The sequence below is a fragment of the Centruroides vittatus genome, unplaced genomic scaffold (assembly GCF_030686945.1).
Source record: "Centruroides vittatus isolate TY-2023 unplaced genomic scaffold, ASM3068694v2 contig_272, whole genome shotgun sequence".
NCBI classification, from domain to species: domain Eukaryota; kingdom Metazoa; phylum Arthropoda; class Arachnida; order Scorpiones; family Buthidae; genus Centruroides; species Centruroides vittatus.
Window position 1 is genome coordinate 704016 of NW_027121732.1, and position 26371 is coordinate 730386.

The window sequence follows — 26371 nt, forward strand, 5'->3', positions numbered from 1 at the left end:
CGGAATAGGAACACTAATGCAATATAGAAACTAAAGAAAGGGACTCCAGGAAGTGTTTGCAGCATCTTTCTTTACGTATATATATATTTAAGTGAGTCGTAGAAAATTATTTTAAATGTGAAAGTTGAACAGAGTTACTTCTTTTTAGTGCTAGACAGTGATTATGTTCGAATAGCGAACGTGATGTCTGGACGTGATTCTGAAACTGTGTTCGAGATGAGGAGACTGGTTTCGCGTTATTCGATCAATTGAATGTCCGATCTCCAGGGATGCACACAACTAAAAAGAACTGAATCTTTTCAACATCTTTTTCTTTATTATCTGGCGAAAATTCATCTCGAAAACCAGTTTCGACTTGCCAAAATTCTACAAGAAATTACTTACAAAAATCTAATTATTCAGCACGGGAGTGTAGAAATTGTTGATTTTAAGTAATTTCGTTGCAAGGATTTCCTAAATAATCTTTTCATTAACTACGATAAATTATAGGCCGCTTCCCAGCAGATTTAATTAACGTAGTATTGTTCGATGCCGTATTACTCTTAACCGCGAAAACTACATACAAACACACGCATATTTTCCTATTAATCTGGCCGGGAAAATTTCACGGAAATCCTCTAACTTCTTCCAAATCTGTAACGTTGCAACACATAATAATCTAGTAGCCTCCTATATTTAACTAGTTCTCGTATCATACTTTGCTACCGTACGCTTGAATTATGACTGTATAATACGCTTTCATTACTTGCCATTAGTGTGAGGTGTGTCCCTGTTTCTATCCACAAACTTGATCGATGTTTCGGTTGATATTGCTTAATTTCAGCCGCGGGTCATTCACTGTCCGTAGTTTAAACGCTTGTCCATTCCCTGGTTGGTCATTTTCAAATTTTTTCTCTCGCATGGACACTTTGCAGATCGATAAGGATTTTTTACCAATATCAATTTTGTTTCGTACTACATCGAAACTTTGTTATTTATGGCAAAATATACTTGTGCCATGATGTATTTATGCCTTTAGGCTGTCAAAGCCCGGTTTATCTAATATATAGCGACTAAAAGATGCGATAAGTAAACTGTCTTTACTTTAAAAGAACTTTATCGCCCCGTATATATAAGGAGGACACTTAAAACTTTTAAAATCCTACATTAAGTTTATGGTTTATATTTAATAAATTATAGAATTATACGTACAAACTAACACGTAAATAACGTTTGTTTCCATAGCTAAACACCGTAAGATTTGGGGATGATCTGGAAGGATGATGTAAAACGTAAAGAATCAATAAAGAAAATTATTTATAAAATTTATTTATTTATACATTTGTTTTAGTTTAAATCTTATTTCTAAAGCCTCTGGGATCTAACATCCACATCATACCCCCATAAGTAGGACACAGGATCGAATATAAAACAATGGCAATTTTACGAGAAATATGACAGGAATTATTTTTAATAAACTCAAATAATTTTTTATAATTTATAAATATATTTTTTAAAAATATTGTGTTGTTATATCAAAAGGACAATATACGGGAAACAGCAGGAAAAACCTGCTTATATACAGACAAATATTTTTTAATTGATTTAATTACAACAATTATCTAAAGGCACAAATCATACGACGAAGGATATGTACTTTTTTTTACTTTTTATACAACAAATTTATGACTAGAAGCAACTCGTGCAATTGTAATATAACTCGCTTGTAAATCAAACAAGGTGCAAACAGATTTTTTTGTGTATGTGTGCGTTGTAAAGTATATTTGTCAGTAAGATTGTCGTGAAATTATTATTAAACAATATATCTTTCCTTCACCAAAATCTCCTGATGTATGGAGTTTTATTGCATAAAGTCCATTAAAAAAATTTTTTAAATGATTATTAAGACGTTAGTGAGTATGTTATAAACATTTAAAATGTAATTAGGATAGTAAGATGTGCAAAATAAATTAAATAAATTCTGTATTAAATTTATATACTTACGCACGACACCGATACAGAATGTAAATGTCAAAGGTCAAGTATTGTAGGAGGGTGTAGAGGAGCTAAAAAACGATAACTCTGTATGAATTTTTATGGAATTTCTTAAGAAAATCAAATAAAATTTCTGTTTTAAAATTCGAATTTGAATTAAAAAAAAAAAAATCCAAAATTTGATTGGCGAGAACACAAAATTAAAGTGGTAACATTTAAAATTTTCCTTCTTAAAGAATAAAACCCGTGTTAAAAGGTTGGTAAATTTAATAAATTAATAAGAAAACAAGCTTAAAAAATATAAGTTTTAGCTTATTATTATTTTTTTCTTAAAAAGTTCTTCGGTTAGTTCTGTTGTGTATCATGTTACATATAAGAAGAAAATTCAGCGATATTTGTAGTGAAAATACATATTTAGTTTCTACTACAATCAAATATAATAGAAGAATTATTGAATGAATAAATTGTATCAAATAAATTCTAAATATTTTCTAAATATATTTAATATCTGTTTAAAATTCAATGTTATAAATGTATTCATTTGCTATCATAAATTATATGCATTTTAATTAAACTAAAAAGCAAAAGATGTTTACAAGCCGAAATAAGGCGATCGATTTCTACATTTTAAGTATTGTATCTAAATTAAAAGCCACGCAAATCATATATCATTCTCTTTTATATAAAGTTCTGCTCGCTCTATTCGTTTACACTGTTAGAAAATATAGTAGAATATTTTTCTAACATTGTAAACTTTATATAAAATAAAATATCAGATTTTTATATGGCTTACAAAGTGAAGCTTTAATGCGGGAATATCCCGAAAATTACTGTTCCATTTATAAATTCTTTCAACTGTTCGTATTATTAGCTTAATCCGATTATTTTAAAATATTAAATAAAAAAATTATCGTATATATTTTTACTGTGAAAATGATTTTAAATCGTTTTTATTCTGATTATCTTCTGTTTAATTGCAAGAATTTCATATTTGATTGACATGTGTTAGTTACCTTGCTCCAAATTACTGAATGTTATCATTTTAAATTGCTTAGAGCTAATGCTAGCGGCAGTTTTGGCATATGCAATCTAGTCTTTTGCTTAGGACCCTCGAAAGGGGGATGTTGGTAAATTTTCTCCCGCCCAGAGAAAGTTTAGGGGCTTGTAGTGGTCTCTGCCCCTTTAAATTAATGCTATTTTACTAACAAAATATTTAAGACTGCTTTATACTAATAAAGAAACATTCTGCGTATTTCATCTATTCAAAAATGGGGGCCACTCTACTCCCAGACCCCATACGAGTTCTCAGCAGTCCTGCTTAGGACATCATACTTTTATGTTTAATCTTAAACAATAGTGTAACGATGCTTTTTAAATTTAATTTTTTTTCCGCAAATCTCTCAAATTACAAGCTATTTGCAGTGGCGCATTATTCTATGGGCAAAAAGGGCAATTGCCTGGGTAACCCAGCAACAGGAGGCCACAAAAAAACTTTTATAAGAAAATATTTCCACCGAAAATTACCCAGAAGAAAAATGCATGAAGTCGGCACTGTACGGTACATGGGAGGCTCCTAATTCAAATTTGCCTGGGTCCCATGAAGCTCTAACGCGCCACTGACTCTTTGTATCTCAGACACGCACAAATGCTCTTTGATACTCGACCTTGCTCCAGTATTCCGAATCCCTCACTTGCTAGGATCATAGACTTATACAATGTCAAAAATCGTATGATAAAGACCTTATATAATATAAACTTGTATAAAAGGAACCTGGCAAATCCACACTTGCCTAGGGCTTCGCACAACCTAAAACCGGCATTGACTAAAACACAAACCTATTGTTTAAAATAGGTTACGTTTAAATAGAATCGTACAAACTTATCCTGTTTTAAATTCGATTTTTTTATATACTGAACTTGCCTTGTTAGAAAATACATACAATTTCCTGTAAACTACATAAATAATTTTGCATTTAATCGGTATAGTTTGAACCCGTGTAGTGTGATAGCTATAAAAAAAACACTACTCTTTTACCTCCCCTCTCGAGTGTCGCTACAATCACATAAAAGGTGCTATCACAATAAAAAGCAGATGTGGCAATCTTTCTAGAATCGTCACACTTATATCGATACAACATATATCTAACAAAAACTTTTAAAAAAATGGAGAATTTATAACTATTAGATCGATCTACTCTACTCAAAAATGGCTTTGGTTCGTGTTCCTTCCACTATCTTTGTTTGAAAAGAAAAGAGTAAAAGAGGAAGAGGGGGAAGAAAAGGAAAAAAAATAGGAAAGTTTTCAATTTGTCATGACGGGAAGTAAATAGGAGCGGTTGAAATCGTCCGATTGTTTCTGCCCTGGGGATAAGAATTGTCTTTGTATATATATGTATAGATCACCGGTTCGATACGACTTCTAAATTGGAACCGAAGACAAACTGTGGTTATTTTACTATTCATTCCCAGTACGGAGACATCTTCCTATAAACCTACTTACTCTTTTTTTTTTATATTATGAATATATAGGTTGCACTCTTCCACACTCAATTTTCTAGATTTAGATTCCTGAATGAAGAAACAACACGAGTGGAAGATTTCGACATAATCAATCACCTTGTCTCTGGTCGACAATAAACGATGTTTTGCTTTAAACTAAAGCATATTTACCGCTTCAATTTAAAGCAAATGTATTTTTAAATGTCTCGTTTGAAAGGAAATTTATTATTATTTTTTAATTAGTTAAAACGTATTGTTTCTTTATATACTTTTATTATTCGTTCGTGTATTTTAAACGGCATCCCATTTTTTTCGAACTGTCGTAAGAAAATTGCTCGAGATATTTTTAAAATAGGAAAAAATACATTTCAATAAATAAGAGGGGGAAAAAATCGTTTTTATGAATACAGACAGATAGGAAAACTTTATAGCGATTTTTTTTTCATTTTGTTTTTTGTTTTTTTTTTTTAGTTTTCTAACATAAAATTTCTTGGAGAATTATTAAATTTTTAATAATAACTGCTATCTCATCAACAATTTTCTCATCCAATCTCCTTTATAAGATGGATTGAAAACTGGTTTTAATACTTCGATGCGCGACAACAGAAAAGGACGTTACTACGGCGCTTTTTCTTAATAGAAATAATTAATATAGAAAGTAAATTTCTTTTTTTCTGGAAGACGAGTTTCACGCCACTTCTCAATTTCAAGAAATATTCTCACAAGTTAGATGTTAATCTAGCAAGGAAACCTACCTTACCCACAAGAGACGTCTCGGACTAACCTTACAATTAACGTTGCCATAGTAAATGAGTGTGTTGGACTTTTTTTTTTTTTCTTTTTTGGTTAGAGTGCAGTGGAAAGAGTCAATTAAATTGGCACCTTGATACGAGCTTCGAGATTGCTGTGTAATCCTCTGTCTAACGTCACGTGTGGACTTAGAGGTGATGATATTGCTAGGAAACTGATTGGATTTTTTCACGCGGGATGCATTTTAACTTATTGTTTACATCAATGGATTTTATTTCTGATAAAATTTATGCTGACGAATCTTATTAATCATTATTTCTTTTTATTATTATTATTTTTTTACATGGTAAGGTTATTGAAATTGAATTGTTTCCAAGATCCTCTGCATTGCTGTTGTTATTTTTAGAGTTGTAGTCATTTTATAAATTGTACAAGTTTCCTTCTATTATTATTATTATTATTATTATATATTTTTATAGTTAGAGATAGACAGGTATCGCTCCTTTTATTGCTAAGGTTATTTGATTTTATATTCGAAATTTATATCTTAAAAATTCTCTAACTAGATTTAAATTTCATTTAATATTTATGGGAAGAAAAGAAGGGGAAAAAACAGCGAGAAAGTGTAATTGCTAAGTTTAAAATACGAAGAAAAAAAAGTAAAATAAATAAACATTTTAGGAGAAAATTTCTTTCTTAAATCGATAAAAAATTCCTTTAAGAATGATGACAGACAGATGAGATTCGTTCTAATATCGCTTTTCATGTATAAAAGATACTATATTACTTTACTGAACACATAACTGGAGGTGATGCTTATATTGATCACGTTACGCACAGCGCAGAGATGCTTTTACTCATCATATGGTTATGAGATTTGCTATTAAGTTGAGAATAACGCGAAGAATCGAATGAGGAAACAGCATATTGCCTTTCCATATGATCTCGTTATGAGGGAAGACGAGTAAGTCCCGGACGTAAATGATAACATTTTCTAATTGATGACTGGAAGCGTGATTACAACTGACACGCGTAACGACTGAAGACGTTACGTATAATAAATAAAAAAATAAAAAAAATACGAATAAAATATTTCTATAAACACCACACAAACTTGGTAACTTGTATTTGCATTGCTCCATAATAAAACTGGTACCGTAACAATTTTTTTTTCCGTTCTTTCTTATCTCTTGTTATTTAACCAAAACTATTATTTACTTTATTCAGTTTTTTTTCCCTTTGTACTCAAGCTGTTTGCAAACGGTTACTATGGAGATGTGACGTCACCGGTTGTGAGAAAGATTTCTAGACCTCCATCCCAACCATTCCAGTAGTGTTTTTCTGTCGGGCATGCTGAGCTTTCCAGGTGAATGACCCTGGCAAATCGATGCGATTGACATCAATTCTAGAAATGCTCACAAATTATAATCGTCTCTAATTATAATTAATCCTATAAAAGCTATCAATGAGTAACCTTTAACAGTGGGATGGTAGTGATACTTTCGGAAGATGGAGAGGTGGGATGAGATTAAACCAACTCGTAGAATAAATAAATAGTCGACTTCTGATTTATTAGAACTGAGGTCACAATAAAAATTCTAATGAAGTGGTGAGTGGAAACGCCTCTGGCTTTAAGGAAACGGTGATTATGGATGTGAAGGAAATTGAAGCAACTCTCTCTCTCTCTCTCTCCTCTCTTCTTGTTAGTAAAGAATGGAGGTGAGAATATTAAATGTTGATACATCTACGGTAATAATTTGAAGTGTTTCTGACAGAAAAATCCTTCCTTACAACAAATCTGTTTGTTAGTCTGATGTAATTCTTTATTAAAAAAAATTTCTCAAATATATTATACACAATCTACCTTTTAATAATTGATTATTAAGGATTAAAATTAAATTTTTACTCCTTATTTAAATAATTTAATGCTTAATTATATTACACAACGCAAATTAACTTTAAAAAATAAGAGACTTAAATATCTAATTACATATTTAATTTATTTTTATCTAATTATATAGGAACCGTGTTTCACTATCTAAATATTTTCTTGTTAAAATATTAATGGATATATAATTTTTAAATTATTAAAATTGCTTAATAATATAACTTTATGTAATTAAGTTTATATAGAATTATTATCTTAAATTTTATTGTAAGTATTGATTTATTAATTATAGTAATACGAGCGTTGGAAAATAGGAGAAGATAGAAAAAGGTGATTTTTATCTACAGCAACAACTTTTCTGCTGAAAATTGTTACTGTAAAAGTGTTATTACTGTAGATGTAAAATGAATAGCGTTTTGGGCAGAAAGCTTTCCACATATTGGATTGTTTATTAGTGTTTCACTTTGCCGAAGTAATTTTGCTTTTACTATATTAAAAAAATATAAAATTGGAGTAAAAAGTATTGATAATAAATATTAAATTTCTTTAAAATAATTTTATATTTATTCTTTACACGTTATAGAATATCGTTTAATCATTAATTTCAGATCGTTTTTAATACTTTAAAAGCAATCTAATATTGTTTTTTCTTGTGCCAGGCCCTATCTAAGCCAGGCCTTTCTATATAAACGTGCCTCTTAAGCCTAATTTCGTGTGTTATTTGATACTGGACAAGGATCTTGTACAATATCAAATATCGCGAGTACAGAATTTCAAGTAATATACCAATACAAGTATCGACGAGAATATATAGTATATTTGTGTGTCTAAGGCCCTACAAGCTCGATTTATACTTACTGTGGCCCTAAGTTATAGCATACAATAGGCCCTTCCCCTTTCACTATATATAATAATGGACGATAGGTATTAATAATTGATGAGGTCCTCGTATCGTTTAAGCTTATGCCTCTGCCTAAAAATTGCTACTTTGTATATAAATAATGAATTATTTTCTATTAATTAATTATTAAATTTATATTTAAAAAAATAAGAATTAATACGTGAATATTAATTAATCATCAAAATGTTATAAAATAATTTAAAATAATAATAATAAAATTTAAAAATTTATTTATTAGCAAAATTTTTTATTAATATTGAACTAAGAAATTATTAATTTATTATTTATAAAATTAATTTAATTCTCCAAGCATGAAAATAAATTGTATTTAATAACAATAAAACGAAAAAAATTGTTTATTTTAAATATATTTAAGGTATAAAAATACGTTTGGAATATTTACTAAACGAAAGAATTATGGTTACTTGTTTGCATAATCAACTTTCACAGTTAAATTAAAAATTAAATAATAAAAATTCCTTTAAAAAGGAAAAAAAAATGGGGGAAGAGAAGAATTTAAAGCTAATTCTTTTAATTGTTTTAAGAACTGGAAACAAAAATGGCTAATTTAAATAGAATTATTTTACGAACGTAATGCATCACGTGCGATATCGGTAGCCGGAAATTATACTCGCAAGTCACGTGAAGCTAGTGTAACTTCCTGTTCGTGTGACGTTTTTTAAACGCGAATAAAACACCGTAAGAAGTATAATATAATAATAATAATAGTAATAACAGTTATATATATATTTTTATGTCAAGAGGATGTGTGTTTTTATAGATATATATATATATATAATATATAATTTTTTTTTATTTTTAACGAGATAATAATAATAATAAAAAAAATAATTGAACACGAAGAAAAATATTATTATATTCTCACTGTTCGTGTTCCAATTAAAAAATTAAGGTTATTCTATTTTAAATGAATGTCCCTTTGACAGGAGTTAATTGGCTTAGAGAATCTTCTCGTCTCGAACTCCGACCTATTTCACTAATAATGTTTCTTAATTTTCGTGTAACTTGATTAAACAAAAGACTCATCTCTGATGTCATAATTACGTCACGTTTACTCATTCCTTGATTTAAATTATTATTAATTTTTTTTGTCTCCTTGTTATGAAAATTAATAAAGTATAATTAAAGATAGAAATGATATCGTTGCTTTTACGTTTAAAAAAATATTTATATATTTTTTAAAATTATTATTAATATTATTATTATTTGACGTTAAAATCTCTGACGTAATTCTATTATCCAATCAGAGATTAAATATTCAAATTTTTGAATTTAAATTGAAATGAGCTCCAGATGATTCGCTAATTAAATTATATTATTATTATTATTATTTTTAAAGTTTAATTAATTAGGTTAATTAGGAAGGAAAATATTTATTATTATTATTATTATTGTTTATATTCAATTGACTGATTTAAAAAAAAATTCTCTTGTGACATCACACTCAAATTAAACTATTTTATTTCCTAAATTGTAAGATGTTTACTTATGACGTCAGTCATTCGGCCAATCGATTTAAATTCCGTTTTATGAATGGATGGCGTAACATTATGATGCGCACTTTACTGTAAAAACATAATTCGCAACGTGTTTTTACACTAATAGGTAATTTTTCTACTGAAAAGAGCAAACTAACGTTAATATAAGCCTCTCTTTTTTAGTTCTTCTCTCTCTTGTTACCAGGAATAATACTTTCTGGATAAAAATTCTACAGGTACCTCGTTACAATTTGGTTTTTATTATTATTATTATTATATTTTTTTTTCTTTATGCACCATAAGAAGTGAGATGCAATTTACATACCAGCCATTTGTAACACAATCCGTGGTAAAAGGGGTCTTTTTTTTATTCCTAGAAAAATTACAAATCCCACAAAAGTGACGTCACCAACGTTGACAATTCGTGCGTGAAAATCGGAGGAGAAGGCAGTAGTTCACTCCTTATATAACTAAGAGAATTTTCATCTGACGGTTCAATGGTCCGAGAGTGTCTCTTGACGGAATTTTTAATCTGGTTGCTAGTAAGAGGCTGCAGGCGTTCATCTTCCTTCCGTCACGCTTCACAGGTTTCAATTATCTCACATGGTAAACGTGACGTCACGATATCTCGCAGCGAAATCGTAATCACGCGAGATTATGTTCTGTCTGTCGCAATTAATGATGATGACGATCTCTACAGCGATTAACTAATATTATATTAAATCAAACTATTACTGTAGCGTGGCGTGCGTAACGCCGTTGCGTTAAATCGTGATTATTCTTTCCTCCGGGGAACGTTTTTCTTCCTTCGTATTAACTCGGATTTTAAAATGTTACCGTGGCTTCAATTGTCGTAGACGGGGATTCTTCGTGCTTACGTCACGTGTGTGCTTCTCTCACTCTCACGTGTGTAAGCCCCGTTAGAAAAATAACTGTCTAGTTTACTTATTATAGGATGAGGAATGTGAAATATTTCAGGAAGTGAATTTATATTCATCCAATTACCGCGCTCGATGCAAAGATTGATAGGTTTTTATTTTTTTTTTCCTTTTAAATTCTGGAAGTTAAGTTTGTGGAAGTTTTTTTTTTTTTTTTTAAGTTAAGCAATCAATTGCTCCTTAACAATTTTCTATTATTATTTTTTTTAAAATAAGAATTTAGCCAATATTTTGTGCAATTTTTGCAATATTTTCTGTATGGAAGGTAAGCAGCATTTTATTTTTATTTTTTCGTTTAACCTATTGGGCGGAGATGAATAATTTTAACCATTTCTATTAAGTTAATGGGCGGAGAAGTTTTGTTCTAGAGAATAAACTTCGCTTTTTTTTTCTTTTCCAACAGTTTAGCGACACATTCAGCTTGTGAGCATTCTTATTATATGCACCAGCGGTGCACAGAATAGGGCGGAACTGGTACTGCCATTTTACTTGGATAATAGTAAAAGAATAAAATCTCAGGATGAGAATTTTTTACCCGAAACTACATTTATTAAAGATAGAGCAATAACATCGAAGATAAGTCAAAGGGAACGTCGTTTATATTAATTTTCCACTTTTAAAAATGAATGCGTTTAATAATTGGCCTTGAGACATCCATTGTCATCATTGACCCCCGCTGATAGCGCAGACATGCATTTAAATAGAAAATCAATGTCTGAGTATGTGGCCCAGGGGGTGAATTGTACAAACATTACCTCGCATGTTATAAAAAGTGGCTGGATTGCATTTACTAACTCTTCCATGTTAATCTCCTTTATACGGATAATCTAAGGTTAATAATGGATCTTATTGGAAACTTTACACCACAATGCTTTCTCGAATCTGTAACAGTAGTTTGTAGTAACTAATATATACATTATCTGTGCTGACCCGGTTTTGAATTACAAGAATTCTACTGACATGAACATTGTATTAAGCGGCACTACGCTTGGCCTAATAACAATATAAGAAAACGTATTTTTTGCTCAGTTTTAAATTTCTAAATTTAAAAAAAAATATATATGTGGGATAAAAATAAGAAATCTTTGTTAACTCTATGACATAAATTTCCCAATTGATACAATTTTGTCGAGCGCCATTATTATTAATAGCTTAAACGATGCAGGGGTAATCTAATATTTGAAAGGCACGCGATATTTGTTTATAATTATCTACCGCTGTTTTTTTTACTAGAAATTAAATCATTTATTATATTCTCGCTTTATATAAACGAATGTGGCATTTGGTAGGAATATCGAGTGCGATATTTTAGTCTCCTTTCTATATGGCTGCTATTGATTTAAACTATCAGAGGTGTAAGGAGCAGTATTAACCTACACTTTTACGAGAGGCCCGCATTCTACTTGTTCCAATCACGTGACGGTATGCGTGACGTTCTCCCGAATCGATTCGAAATTCTAAACATTCGCAATCCCGTAAAGTGTGGTAAACAATATTAGTTCATGCGCAAAAAATTGTATATTTTTTAAAAATATCGAGGCGTTTATACACAAATACACCGGTTTCTAGAAAGATTAAGTGAGTTTTATCCGGCGTGGAATGCGTTGCTTCTTGACTTTCCGCAATTCCACTCCTACAGAACTTTCTTTGTATAGTGTAGTATATCGAAACAACAATTCCAGCAGCAGAGCAGCAGCAGAAGCAGCAGCAGCAGCTAGACTCGGGCAAGCACTGCACTTCACCCTACTTCGATCCACATTTTCCTTACCCTACTGAGCGAGTGGTACGTTCCCGATCTGTCGTTTGCCTTGAGGGCAGACGTAGACCGTACATTTATCCCAACCTCAGTTCAGTTGCGGGCTTCATCCTACATAGGATGTTGTAATTCTTAAACGTTTAGTGCAAAATCTACAACCGCAATCTGTAGAAAAGTCAAGATTTACTAAAAACAGCAAAAGTGCGCGGCATACAGCCGTGCTACACGCTTACGTTTTGGTATATGTATGTGACGTATAAAAAGTTCTGGAAATTGTTAAACGTCCGAACAAGATGAGGTAAGTGTTTATTTTTTCTTTTTCAAATTGTATTTGATCCCCCCCGAAAATATTAAGTAGTGTGTCGAGCGTAGACTGCATGCATCTCTAGTGCCGAAGGAGGACTAGCCGCCATGTCTGTTGTGCAGGCGGAGATAGCACATCACGTTTGCAGTCATAACAAACAGGTGTATAGTTAAGCGCAGGTAGAAATGTGTATTTTAAGATGTTTTTCACATATATAATACGATTTAGATATTATTAATCGCTTTGTTTTACGTTCCAACGTTATGCAATGCGTCTATACGAAGGAATTTCTGTAAGCTAGTATACTGGAAAAATCCGTTACGTTACTTAAATCACTCAAGGTATTAAAGTGTTAACACCTATATCCATATAAGGAACGTTTCTGCTCCTTTTAACCTTGAATTTATCAAGTTAATTTTCCGAATTTATGCCTTTATAATCGAAATTCTAATCAGAAAATGTGCTATTGTACGCGATAAATTTTTTTTCTTTTGGTGTGAGCTTAATGACTTAACGACTAGTCATCGTTCATACTTGATATAATGGGATAAGTAATCGGGCATATATTTTAATTAGTAAAAATTAGTCATTTGTTCAGTTTTGTGTATGTAGTAAATTATAAATTAATCAATAGGAAAGGCATACGGTATTGTTTACTGTGTAGCAACTTCGGGCAGGTGTTTGGTGGTTGAAATCCCTTAGAGTCATATTACGTGTAGCAGCGGTCTTCTATGCAAAACAACCGTGTCATTAGGTCATTTTATCACAAACTTATCCACTTATTTGTCGACATTCTGGATAAACGAGTTTCGTAACTTTGTTAGATAATTGTAGACAACAAGGATGTTCTAGAGTTAGGCGATTGATAGATCATACGATATTTTAAAAAGGTCAGCTCATAAATCTGGTATCCCGAGAAGAATAAGCTTCATACCTATCCTCATTCTTCCTCATAACTTTTAGAGTCGTTAGTCACGTGACGGTGAGGTGCCATTGTCCCCTAGTTCTATACGAAGGTCAACCGAGACGGTTGGAAAAAAATATCCTCTGCTGGCCTTCATCCAGATGTGATTTCGCTTTATTTGTCTTTCAGTGGTATTTGCCTCGCTTGTTCTACGACGTATTCACATTTTACATTAGTATATTTTGTCAACAAGTTCTTTGTGAGTCTTATTTTTACGCTCATCTCTAAGTAAATATGGCCTTTAAAATTAGATAAATAATCCTAAAATAATCAGAATAAATTATTTTTAGCGTATCTGAGCACCTTTCAACGTTATCCTACTTATATATATATATATAAAAAGATATCTAGAATAGAACTTATTCAGCACGGCAATTTTCCTAAAAGGGTCTTCCTTTGTTTTTATCTGTGTACTTCTTATTGATTTCTTCTCTAAAGCATTTTTATTTATTTTTTAAAATATTTTTTCTAAATGATACATCACGGCATACTACGTTATGTTATCAACAGGATTTCCACTTTAGATATAGAAAATGCATTTATTATCTTGCCACAACTATTACCGACGATTTGAAGGACAGACTGAGCCACTTATTCAATCAAAGTGTTTTTCTGTACGACGCTATTCAACACGAAACACTGTAAGATAGTGAACTGAACCCTACTCACTTCTATTATTAAAGGTTAAAGGCATGTTGGCTGCGCATTATTGTTAAAATACTCGTTTTATAACTCGATAATAGCTGGTACAGCAATTGCTTCTTCTATAGTTTTTTTCTTTGAAATCTCGTTTAAGATGTCCCCTTCCATCTTCTCCACCCTGTTTATTTATCAGGTAAGCAAAGGAGTTTTATATATATTACACCGTCCTGTAAGCTTAGAATTATTGATAAGTATGGTCCATTTTGTGTAATGTCAAGAAATATCCATCCATTCTCGACCTCTTGTCGAACCGTTGTCGAAATGCTACTACGGTAACAAAAAGCACAATGTTAAATAATGTAAAAATTCTCTATACGTCACTTGAAAAATGATGAAGTGGTTCTGGATGTATACATGAGTAAACCATTAAATGTGCATTCGTGAATATATAATATGACATTAAAATATATGTTTGTTACGGTTGTAAACGAAAGAACACATTCCAATTGTATTAAAAACTATAAATATTTTTGTACTTTTATCGTAACAAAATCTGCTGAATAGAAAATAATCCTGAATAACGATGACAGAAATATTATGCTACTGTTTGAGCAATAAAAAAAAAAGTGAAAGTAACGATAAATATTTTGATTTTTTTTTAATGAAAGAAGTAACAGAATATTTCGATACATATTTAAATATGCTGCTATAGAAACAAATCAAAATTATTATGCATTTTTTTTTTTATATAGAATTTACTCAACCAGGCGTAACATTTAAGGTTAATGAGAACAACAATAGCACTGTTACTGTTACAGCAATAAAAAGTGAGGATGCAATAAATATTTTCACTTGTTATAACAGGAAGAAAATCTTATTTACCAACGTAAAAACACAATCTAATTACAAGGCAATAGTAAAATAAAATAAATTCTTTCATTTTTTTTTTTAAATGCTTCTACAGCAATAATAATATTATCTTTAAATAATTCTTGAATAAATTTGTCAACTGAATTGATTATAGAAAGTAAACAAAGTTTTGTAATTATTAAAAGGAAAATAAAGTAAAAAGTTTTTTAAAATTAAAAAAAAAAAAAAGAAAAAGAGATTGAAGTAAGTTAGAAAAACTTTTATTAAATTAAAATTCTTTGTAGAGTGAATTAAAACAGACAAAAGAAATAAATTAAAACGCATCACACGACTGAATATCTTCCTTTCAGTTGAGGAATTACATCAAAGTTAACCTATAGAAGTTTAATAAATTGTATTTTTCATAAAATGGGTCAGTATATTAACGTAATATCTTGCCCAGGTGTTAAGCTAGAGGAAGTAACGCCAGTTTTCTGTACAGGAAATGCATCAGACACGTAGTAATTTTTGGCTTTTAGAAAGGACACGGAAATCATAAGGTTGAAACAAAAAGAAGAATTCACTCTCGTCCAAGCGAATTATTCGGTTAGAAATGTAGAAAACGAAAGAGAAAATTGGAATTTTGGCACAATTTAAAATTTACATAAAGCGTGCAGAGGTTCTGTGCGTGTCGAATTTTTGTTGAATAGTTGCATTGGCATTCCATAGATGGCCGTAGTTTGCAAAAATATTGCACTATTCCAGGTATAAAAATTTACTTATTTTCTAGCTTATCTTAATCGAAATTACGTGACTCCAACGAGACATATTATTCGAAAAATGTTGATTACCCGAAAATTGCAAAAATCCGTTTTTAAAAGGTTGAATAGTTAGAAATAATACGAAGGAGGCATAAAAAGAAAAGAAGAGATAAGGAGCATAAAATATTTAACTCCACCTCAAAGATAACTCCGGGATATTTTTTTATTGATCTGGCGTCAATAAAAATTCCCTGCAACTCTTTGCTGAAGATACTTTCCCACTTTGCAGCTCGCTATTTTTATAGATCAATATAGGTTAACTGTGATTCTTTGAAACAAAAGAGAATATTTTAAAAATTAAAACTGAGTTTGATAAATCTTAACAGTTATGTACGAGTAGCTCTACACCCATTTGTTTTCCCCCCTTTGCTGTTTGGAGAGCATTTTTTAAAAATTAGCCTTCTCCAAGTGATTTATGAGTTAAAAACCCTACGCGTGGGATCAACATAGAAACAATAGGGATCCTCTTCCATACATCAAAACTTGATTGCTGCGTATCAAGACACGCAATTATCGCATGACAACGGATCGAGAGGGAGAATAATAGGGATGTTAGAATATTTTTATCTTAAGCGTGTACTCGAGCGAAAACCTCGAAAAGGAGCAAAGACTTTTTTTTTTAAAAAAAAAAACTGATGAATGCGTGTGAAGATGCGAATCCCAGTAAGGATATTTTGCTATCTGAAGGAGGAAACTCGGAACTCCACTCTAAAACTCCAAACTGCATCAATCGAATTGATCCAGCCATCTAAATCAGTGTAAATGCTTCAGTTTTTCGGCAGATTTAACGCGGATGCAATCTAAAAAATGTCATAAAGCCCGATAGGCAAGATTCACCTGAGATTCCTGCTACCTTAACGGTAGAGCTAAGTCTCTTTAAATCCCTAAATCTGTTGACCCCGTCGAGCATTCTTCGCATGAAGCGATCCCTTATAGATTCTATCAAAGTGAGGAAATGGCTTTACGCTTCAATGCCCCTATAATGACCACAAGACACAATAGGCTGACGTTGCCCTTCTACGCTAAACGCTTGCCTACATTCGATTGTTGTTTGCCCTCTGCTCTCTTCAAAGGGAAATTCCTCCATTTTTATTTATTTTAACCTATCGTTGCTTCATCCACCGAAACGATTCTCGGAAGGGAAATAATTACTAAAATTTGAAAATTTAACATCTCATTTTTGCTCCGACTGTTTTGAATTCCTTGTTTTATAATTGGCAAAATAGCCTTGCGTGCTTTTCTAGTTATTAGAATAGGAATGCTCCCAAAGCAGAATAACATCGTCGAAGAATTTCTTAGGAGAATAATTCATCTTTACAGTTCTTATCATTGCTGGATGGTTTAGAAATTCTTAATCAGTTTCGGTTCAAAAACGCTCTGCTGACAGATCATTTAAATTCCATAACGCTTTATATTCCTAACTTAATAACCCTCTCATAGATCATTTTATAAATCTATTTAAGAAAATGATAATTTAATCATCATCGGATAATAACATTTTTAAAGAAAAAGGATAAATTTTAATGAATAAACTGGCGCTCTTTCCTACATTCGATGCATAATGTATAAAGTAAGATGTTTGCTTAATGAAAATCCTCTTTTCTTTACCAAAATATTCTGTAAACTGATCCCGTCTTAATTGAATTTATTTTTTTCGGCAGTCTCCTCGAAAGTTTTAAACAAATTTTAGATTTGTTCGTAACATTTTAACCGTGAAACGGTTTGACGAAAATCCTCCACATCCGTCAGATCTTTCTTTTTATAACGATGTCGTAACATTTTTATTTGAAAACTATTTTTGCATACCTGTAACGTTCTGTGTTACGTCACGCAAACGGACGGATCCGGACACAATAGCGCTTTATTATTAATAAATACTAAAATGCGATTTCTGCGAATTGTGCCTTTATCACTGTGGATGCTTTGATATGGAAAGAAACGAGGAAGAGACCGCATCGGGACACTCAGGAGTGAACGTGACGCTGCACCACATTGTACAAAAGTTAAATTGCTCTGTTACAACATTGGCCGCCATCCATTTACATCGCGATTTCGAACTTAGGAAGGACGTGTTCGGAAATTTAATCCCCCCTCTCTCTCTCATCCCGTTGTTATGGTTACTGTTTCGATTTCCGAATCTCTCCCAAGATAAAGTGCAGTCGATTTCCGAACGTCACGTCAATTCCACATTACTTTTCCCCATTCGTCCAGCTCTTTAATGATTGACAACGTCGGTGACAAATATAAAGGCTTCATAATGACAAATAATAGATGAAAGCTTCTTCCCGTTTCTATCCTAGAATGTATGACTTAAAGATTAATCCTGGATATTAATTCTGAAAGATGAATGTTTCTTTTATCAGCTGACGTTGTACTAAAACACTTTGGAAAAGGTTAATGTATTAGAGAAGACCGTCTGACTTGCCAAATGGGTTTTTTTTTTCTTTTCTTTTTTTCTATTAACGAAATATGAACTGATAGATTGTAGATAGTAATTTTAGATTATTTCTCTTGTAAAAAATGAGTCTAGATCTAGTAAAACATCCAAAAATAGACGGCTTCAAGATAAACAAGGCGGCTCACGTGATTACATTGAACCACTTTGCTTGAGAAACAAGTAGAGTCTGTCGCTGTTGTAATCTGATATCATGTGAATATAACCAGCTGTCTATTAGTCAACCCCACTTCACAGTCACGTGACTCGGCCGCAACACCCTGTGTAAGCTACATGTATCGAGGTGTTTAAATGAGTGCTTTTCTACTCATAAGTCGAAGGATGACAGCTTATCGGAAAGGTTCGATTGGAGGTGATGACAAGCTGTCTTAAGAGACTGAAATGTGTTGATCGTGCTCCACCAAACAAAGAGGATTAAATTCTGAACGTCAAACTGGATAAAACGACAATGTCGGAGACAACTAATGCCGTTAAAGGTCATAGTGCAGCGGAATCGATCTTACCCATTTGGCACAATCCAACCATTGATCATATATAAGCATTTTTAACCGATTCTTTCAAAGTAAAACTGGAGTGACAGTTGCTGGATGGGGGATACAGAAACGGGTGATGTGAGTATCTGTTATTCACGTCCGGATGAAGCTTGGAGAAGAGGTCAGTCCCGAGACGTGACGGGCCAGAAAATCGCACATTAATTCTCCTAATGGCTTACTGCTGTAGTTTCTAACTCTATACAATGCGTGGTTGAACTGTTCTGTTTACATCGTAACGAATTACGGATGGAGAATACAACCACATGACTGAAACATGAAACGTAAACATTACTTCCCTACATTTCACTAAAATTATTAATCTTTTCATATACAATTTTAAACTATCTTCTCAGTTCATTAACTTTTGAATATATTTAAATAAACGAAAAAAAAATTATAAACCATACGAGAATTTTTCTTTAACGAAAAAAACTCGCATGAGTACAAATAAGATGGATAAAAAATCTGTAAGAGAACTAAATATATATATATATCCCGAGGTTCAAAAACTTGTTTGCTCAGCAATCTTAAAGGAAAAAAAAATTGTATAGAATTTGTATTTTACGATGGAGGAACTGTATTGGAATATCCTGATTATTTCCATCCGATAACTGGAAACCAAATGAAGATTTTCTTTACATAACAGTACAGTCATCTTGTTATAAGAAGCTGAACACGCGATCAATGAAGAAGCACGCCATGTCTACTTCTGGGACCAGCAAGATTGGTCGACAAGTCAATATGGTAGGGGCAATGGAGCGAATTATATCGGAATCTTTAAAGAAAAACCCCAAGGTAAATTGAATGACAAATCTCCCAGGTTTTCGTTTTTATTAAGAAGTTCGTGGAATAAACTTTTACGACCAAATCTTTCCTATGACTAAGTTGCTTTACTTGCAAAACTTTTCTGATACTTTCTGCGAAATACTCCGTTCTAAAAATGTTCTTAGGCCATAAATTATTTTTCGACAATATTTTGCACCTATTTTAAGTCTTATATAAAAGTCACATTTATTTTTATTCTATTAAAATCCTTCACTAAAATGTAATTTAATCATTTCTTTATAGATACATATGATTTAATTTCAGTAATTTCTATAGTATAGAATTTTACTAGGTCAAAAAATAAATAAATAAATAAATTTCGTTCACACAAAAATTATTTTTAATATTTTTGCATTCGAAATTCTTAAAATTTCTGCTATTGCCGTTAAAACGTAATTAACTGTAGATTTAATGAAGTATATTTAATCATTTGTTACAAGTTTAGTTGTAAGTGATTTAATTAGCATATTTTCAACATTTTCCATAGCTTTAAAACGTTTTTGAAGTTGGATTTTTGTGAAATAATTAAGTTTAAAAATGTTCTTTGAGTCATAAATAATTTTTGATAACATCTCTGAACTCATTTTGAATTCTTATATAATCCAGAGTTTATATATTATTAATACTATTATTATTAAAGCGCAATTAATTACAGTTTAAATATAATACATTTAATCGTTTATTACAAGTATATTAATATACAAGAGGTTTTAATTTGCATATTTTGAACATTTTCCATAACTCGGATACCGAATCGTTTAATGTGAAAATTTCGAATGTTTTTCGTTTAACCATTTGGAAATTTCTGATTAAACATAAAGAAATAAGAAGAATAAAGATTTTAATTTATCTAACACACCTTTGTGTTAGAGAAATATTTGAAAGTCAGCTTCGTTGCAAGCTGGTAAGATCAAAGGAATAATGTCTCCTAAGGGAACAGTTTTCGAAAGCTAGTTGGACGTTTCGAGATATTTAACAATCGAAAGTCACTCTGATACAATTTTCTACAGGACAAGAGAGAGCATTCTCTCTAAATTTATCTTCCCTTCTTAACACCTTTAAAATTCACAGATGCAGCCAATTACACATTGAATCATAGCCGTTATATTTTACGATTTCAACAGGGGTATCGAACTAATTGGCTTTTTTTTTATATATATTATGATTATTACTATTGAATCGACGTTTAATCCCAACAGACAGACACACGCTCGCACTATTTGGAAATCGCCAAGCGTTCATCCTTTCGAAAATTTGATCGTAAAAGCTCGTGGAGCATAGACATAAATTTTTATTCAGTTGCAGTCTATCATCGCAGTTTTGTCACGCAGGGGTAGAAGACGTTCTGGCATAAAGGACGTTCGCCCGCATACTCTAATCACAGGTTGGAAGATAAACACGGAGCATCACCTGCTACTACATTAGAGCTACGATCGATAAACTGCTTTTATGTGGTTCGACTTCTGTTAATTTTAAGCATTACGCTGGCTTGTTATTAGGTAGGTGCGCAGTTTTTTTTTTTTTCCCTTCTTCTTCTTCTTCTTCTTCCACTTTTATATCTTAAATATTCATGTTGGAAACATAATTTTTTTGCCAGTCATTTCGGAATACTTAGTAGAATCAAAGTAAAATCGTTTTTATGGATTAAAAACACCTCGTCAAATGCTTCTGAACATTTTTGGTTCGGATTTAGATAATTTTCTTTTCGTTTTTCATTACGGTAAATCGTTAGTTATGGAAAAATTTATCGAAATTCCATTAACAGAACACTTTATGTTTAACATTAATTCGTATGGAAGGTCCCTAAGATAATCCAAGTTTAAAATTTAATAACCTATCAAAAGTGAGATTTCGTGCAACCAAAAAAAAAAAAAAAAGATAGATGAGAGAGAGGGAGAGAGCTTTTATTTAATAACGGAATTCAGAAATATTTAATATATTTTAGAAAATTTTCGGTTAATTATCTGATAAATAATCATTTAATAATGTAAACAGTAGTCAAGATGCGTGCTTAACTTTATTATATATCTGGTTATTTCGACAAATATGGAATTTGATCAATGCTGGAATCAATCGAATACACTTTAAATATTACACACGGACAGGAGAAGTTAATGCAGAAACGCTTTCGAGCATTAAAACAATTTGGTGAGATCAATTTAGTTAATGAGAACTTGTATATGCATGTTTACAAATTTCACAAAACTTATCGATCCTCTGCACATTCCTAAGCATTCACTCATCCATTATTATCCGAAAATCCTTTCATATTTGAATATTTAAAATATTTTTCTCATTTAGCTGCATTTTATGTAGTTAAATATGTATATGTACTTTTTTCCCCTCTGCAATCTTAATAACGCAGAAAACTTCTTCTTTTCTTTCCTTCTATCAAGTCATGCTACGACAGCATCATTCGTGCTTATCCTCTATTCTTCCTTCAACTTTACATCCGCCTTCAGGAAGTGCAGCATTTCAGTGTCAATACAATCAGATTACTTGACAAGCGAATAAAATAAAATTATATAGTCCTATTCATAGTATTATATTATTACCAAACATAGTTATCACTACATAAATTGAATTCATCCTGTTTAATATAATAATCACATGCTGCATTGGTTAAAATTAGGCTATAGAAATTCTCTAAAACATATTGTTAATGGATAGATATATCTGTTCACTTGATCATGAAATGAACTCTATTTAGTTACTTGATATATAATTTAAGTTCTAAACTTATATTATTTTTGATATCTTTGTTTAATTTATGAATTGTTTCGCATTCTAATTTAAAAATTAAACAATTCATGCAGATAAAATATATATAATTATTAAGATTAAAAAGATTAATGGCATTCTACATATTTATAAAGAAATACGCATTTAAATTATGTAAATATGTAGTAATTTTAGTGTTTATTCTTCAAATAAATGCAATTTTTTTCTTTTAAAATATTAAAATAAATTTCTACTGTTTAAAATTTTCATAAGCACGATTCATTGTATGAAAGTGGTTTCTTATATACAAAACAAATCAGAAAAATGTTTCAAAGTTCACTTATTTCAATCTACAATAAATTAAATTTTATTGTAAAGAAATATGATAGTCCTCAACCATGTAAATCCCCCGAAAGAAAATCAAATTCTCTAATTAATTGTTCAGGAATTAAAAATATAAAAAAAGAGCAGATTTTAACAATTTGAAATAATTTCCTTCTCTTAATAATTAAAACAGAATAACTAATTTGTTTTGATAGATATTAGATGTGTATAACTTAGTGATAAGCACAAATAGAAATTGAAATGCTAATTGAATGTAAAAAAATTGAGCTATAAATAGAATATATAAACGATATTCGTAAAGCATATCCAGTTTCTGCGTTTTGAACTGCAACAAGTTGCAAAGTACATCATGTGAATCCAGGCTTTTCTGTATATACAAACCTACGTTGTTGAGGGAGGTCTTCCCAGACACTGATGTGTGATGTTTTAGATTTTTTTCCTGTTATCACATGATTAAACTGGGATGGTCAACCAACAGTTTCTTTGTCTTATCACTGTTACAATGGTTTAGATCAGTTGAATCTCTACGCAACAAGAATGTAAGAACAATTTCCTTACACGAATGCTTACTCTATTGTAAAATTAATAAAAACAAGAAAAGAAATAAAACTTTTAAAAATAAATATACTTATGTCTTGATGGCTCAATTAAAACTGTAATATTTATTAAAAAAAACATTAAATATATATTATTTTTATAATGGATACCTTTAATCATGCAAATGCTAAAAAATCTGGTTTTGAATAAAATGAAGAAATTAGATAGCTTAGAGTGCTCGTGTGATTAAACAATGAATATTTATTGCGTTTAAAACGGTTTTAAATTTTTGTGAAAGTAATTAAACGTAAAAAGACATTCACTTAAATAGAAAAAAAAAATGCTGTAAAATTAGATTAAGAGACATTTTGAAAGCAGACAATAAATGACCTCTTACATTCTGTTGTTTACAATTTTCGATTGTTTACTTTTCCAAATCCCAAGTCCTTCAATATTTCTATCAAGAGGAAGCTGTAGAATAAACAAAAGAAAAAAATCTTAGTGAAAAAAATTATTATTTTCCACCCAGTTTTTCAAAATTAAACAGTTACACGAAACTAAATATGTTGATAATAATTTAATTTTATCAGCAAAATTTTCAAATATTTCAATAATAATAATTTAAATATTAGATAGAGTTATTTAGTAAACTTACAAAATTACCAAATATTCAGTAAAATTATAATGATTTAAAGCCAACATCAAGCTTTAATTGCTTTTGATAAGTCAAATGGGACTTGAATTTAATTATAAACTCAAATGGTCTATTTTATAATTACAGATCATAAGCATTCAACTTTATTGTTTAAAATATAACTTAATCATGTCAAATATCCATGTTATAGAACTCACAGATACTCACATCTTATTGTTGCTTCTGCTGTCTTCTAAATTGTTTAACGCTTGTTAATAAAATACCTCTTCATGTTTATTCTCTGCATTCATTTGAATGTTCAGCTTATTTGATCAGATCTGTAGCTTTTCTTCTACTGCAGTCCTGAAAATTATTAAGTTAATTCGTTAATTGTCTGGAGACAAACATTATTGAATTGCATTAAAGGGAAGAAAAACAGTTTCTCAAACATGAATATATTTCAAGAGATAAAAATGTTAGTAGAAAAACTAAGATAAAACATCAAATAAATCTCTGCCATAAATAAATTTTGCTTACAGAAAAAAATTCAGAAGTTTTAGGCAAACTTTTTCCTTAAAAAAAGAAATTTTTGGGGGAGTTGGGAAGGAAAATAAGTTTTTTTTAATAGTTCTATGTTTAAATCAACATAAAAATAACTGTAAAATGTAACAAAAACTTTAGATAAACCTTAAAAAATTATTTTAAATTACTTACAACTATTTAATTACCATTTAACATTAGTTAAGCAGCACTTAAATCTTTACAAAAGACATTTGTTTCTAATTAAATATCTTTAAACTATTTTAAATGTCTGCAGTCATTTGATAAATGATTTCCTTTTAACGGTTAAGAATTTAAACAGTAAATAATAGTAAATGCAACTAAAAATTATTTTTAAGACCTTGCAAAATGTATAGCTTCTATCAATATAAATTTATATGAAGTCTCTGTAAAGTAGTTTTAAACTTTAAATCTTTGCAAATATATAGTGTTGTTTCTTGTTATTTATAGAAAATTGTTATCTTTAACATTTTAAAACCATATATTCCTTACTCTACAGTAGTAATGTGTTAACTGTCCTTGCAAAATGTATTGTTTTCTAGTCAAGAGTTATGTTTAAATCCCATTCTAAATATATAGTTAGTGACCATGATAAAGTGTTATCTCTTACAGTTAAGAATTTAAACAGTAAATAACTAGTAGAAGTGGTTAAGAATTATTTTGAGCCTTGGCAAATATATATATATATAGTTTCTGGTCATGTTATCTTTAACTCCACTGAAACTGTGTAGTTTCTAGTTGATAGTAACATGTTATCTTTAATCCCTTACAAATGTATTGTTCCTGGTCAATAGTGGTTAAGTGTTATCTCTTAACTACTATTGATCAACTGTGATTCTGTTCAGCAACTTTATTATTTTCTTCTAATATTTTCATCTGCCCTCTTTTCTGTGTCTGTTCAAAGCTAAAGTTGTGTGTGTTTAATGAATCATATTAGCATATAAGATAATTATTAACTTAAGTTAAATGTAATTAAATAATAAATGATACGTCGTTAGTTATTAATGTAAGTTTTAAGTTAAAATTCAAGCCGTAATGAACTTACTTTCGGTGTTTCGGTAATTATAGAAATTTAAGCTTTTTTTTACCGATATATTTTTGTGTTTCTAAGAAAATAATCTGTGCGTTGGTTATAGAAAATAATTCTAACATAGAAGAGTTATTTATAATGTGCTGAGCAAAAGCCCAGTGCAAAATGGTGATTTAACTACACGTGAAATCGATTTTTCTAACGTAATCCGATTTTAATGGGAGACAGAAAAATGTTTAATTGCACAGAATTAATTTCATAAATAAAATAATTCGATTATTTTTTCGAAAATTCTCCACAAAAATGACGATTGGATGAGTTTTTTTACTTAAGCCACGCGGTTTATTGTTATGAATAAGAGGAAATATGTCATCGATGACGAAAGCGCGTCCGTGACGTCACGACTAACGTAAGATTGACGTAACGTTATCCTGACAGATTGGAATGAAGCGTTAATCGAGATAAAATTTACTGCCAGACTATAAAGGAATAAACGATTATTTAACAAGGGCCGCAACAGTTTTTAACTATTATAAATCTGTATTGATTAAATGCGGGATATGATGTCAAAAGTTTTCTCCATCATTCGTTACCGGCTCGAACAATTGCAAATATTTGAAACTCGTTCACCCTCGAGTAATTAATGGCTATAGTTGCAAGAAAAGCCTAATTAACTCTATTAATTAATGATCTTAAGAATTTTAAGAAGAGAACCATTGTATAGCCTCACAAACTTGACATTTGAATATCGAAAGATTTAGTACCGTAATTCGATGCTAGAGGCTCTTACATCGAGGATTAAATTAAATCAATTTTTATCTTTACAATAAAATTAAAGTAAAAACATCATTTTTCTAGAAAATTTTCCATTATTCTCTCGAGTAAATGATATAATATTAATAATCCTCGACAGGAATAAAATTTATTTTAATGCTATTAGTATTA

At 30.5% G+C, this 26371-nt stretch overlaps 1 protein-coding gene and 1 long non-coding RNA gene across 9 annotated transcripts in view; one reads left to right on the top strand and one right to left on the bottom strand.

Annotated features, from left to right (window-relative positions):
• Nucleotides 1-1987: 1987 nt before the first annotated feature.
• On the bottom strand, nt 1988-24638 carry LOC136971782 (uncharacterized). 2 transcript variants are annotated; one of them, XR_010880217.1, is made up of 4 exons: nt 24550-24638; nt 24064-24198; nt 23599-23672; nt 1988-2045 (listed from the first exon to the last, which is right to left on the bottom strand). It is a non-coding gene; the product is annotated as an uncharacterized lncRNA (long non-coding RNA). The 2 variants fall into 2 exon arrangements; XR_010880218.1 differs by lacking the exon at nt 1988-2045 and having other exon boundaries at nt 23489-23672.
• Nucleotides 7851-26371, top strand: part of LOC136971780 (catenin delta-2-like) — a 118587-nt gene continuing 100066 nt past the window's right edge. For 3 of the 7 annotated variants that reach the window (XM_067266281.1, XM_067266284.1, XM_067266285.1), the window contains exon 1: nt 12241-12503. The gene's annotated coding sequence lies outside the window, so the exon portion shown is untranslated. Of the gene's footprint in view, nt 7871-12238; nt 12504-19244; nt 19569-26371 lie in introns of those variants that run through there. The other 4 variants (XR_010880216.1, XM_067266286.1, XM_067266283.1 and 1 more) reach the window with 3 other exon arrangements.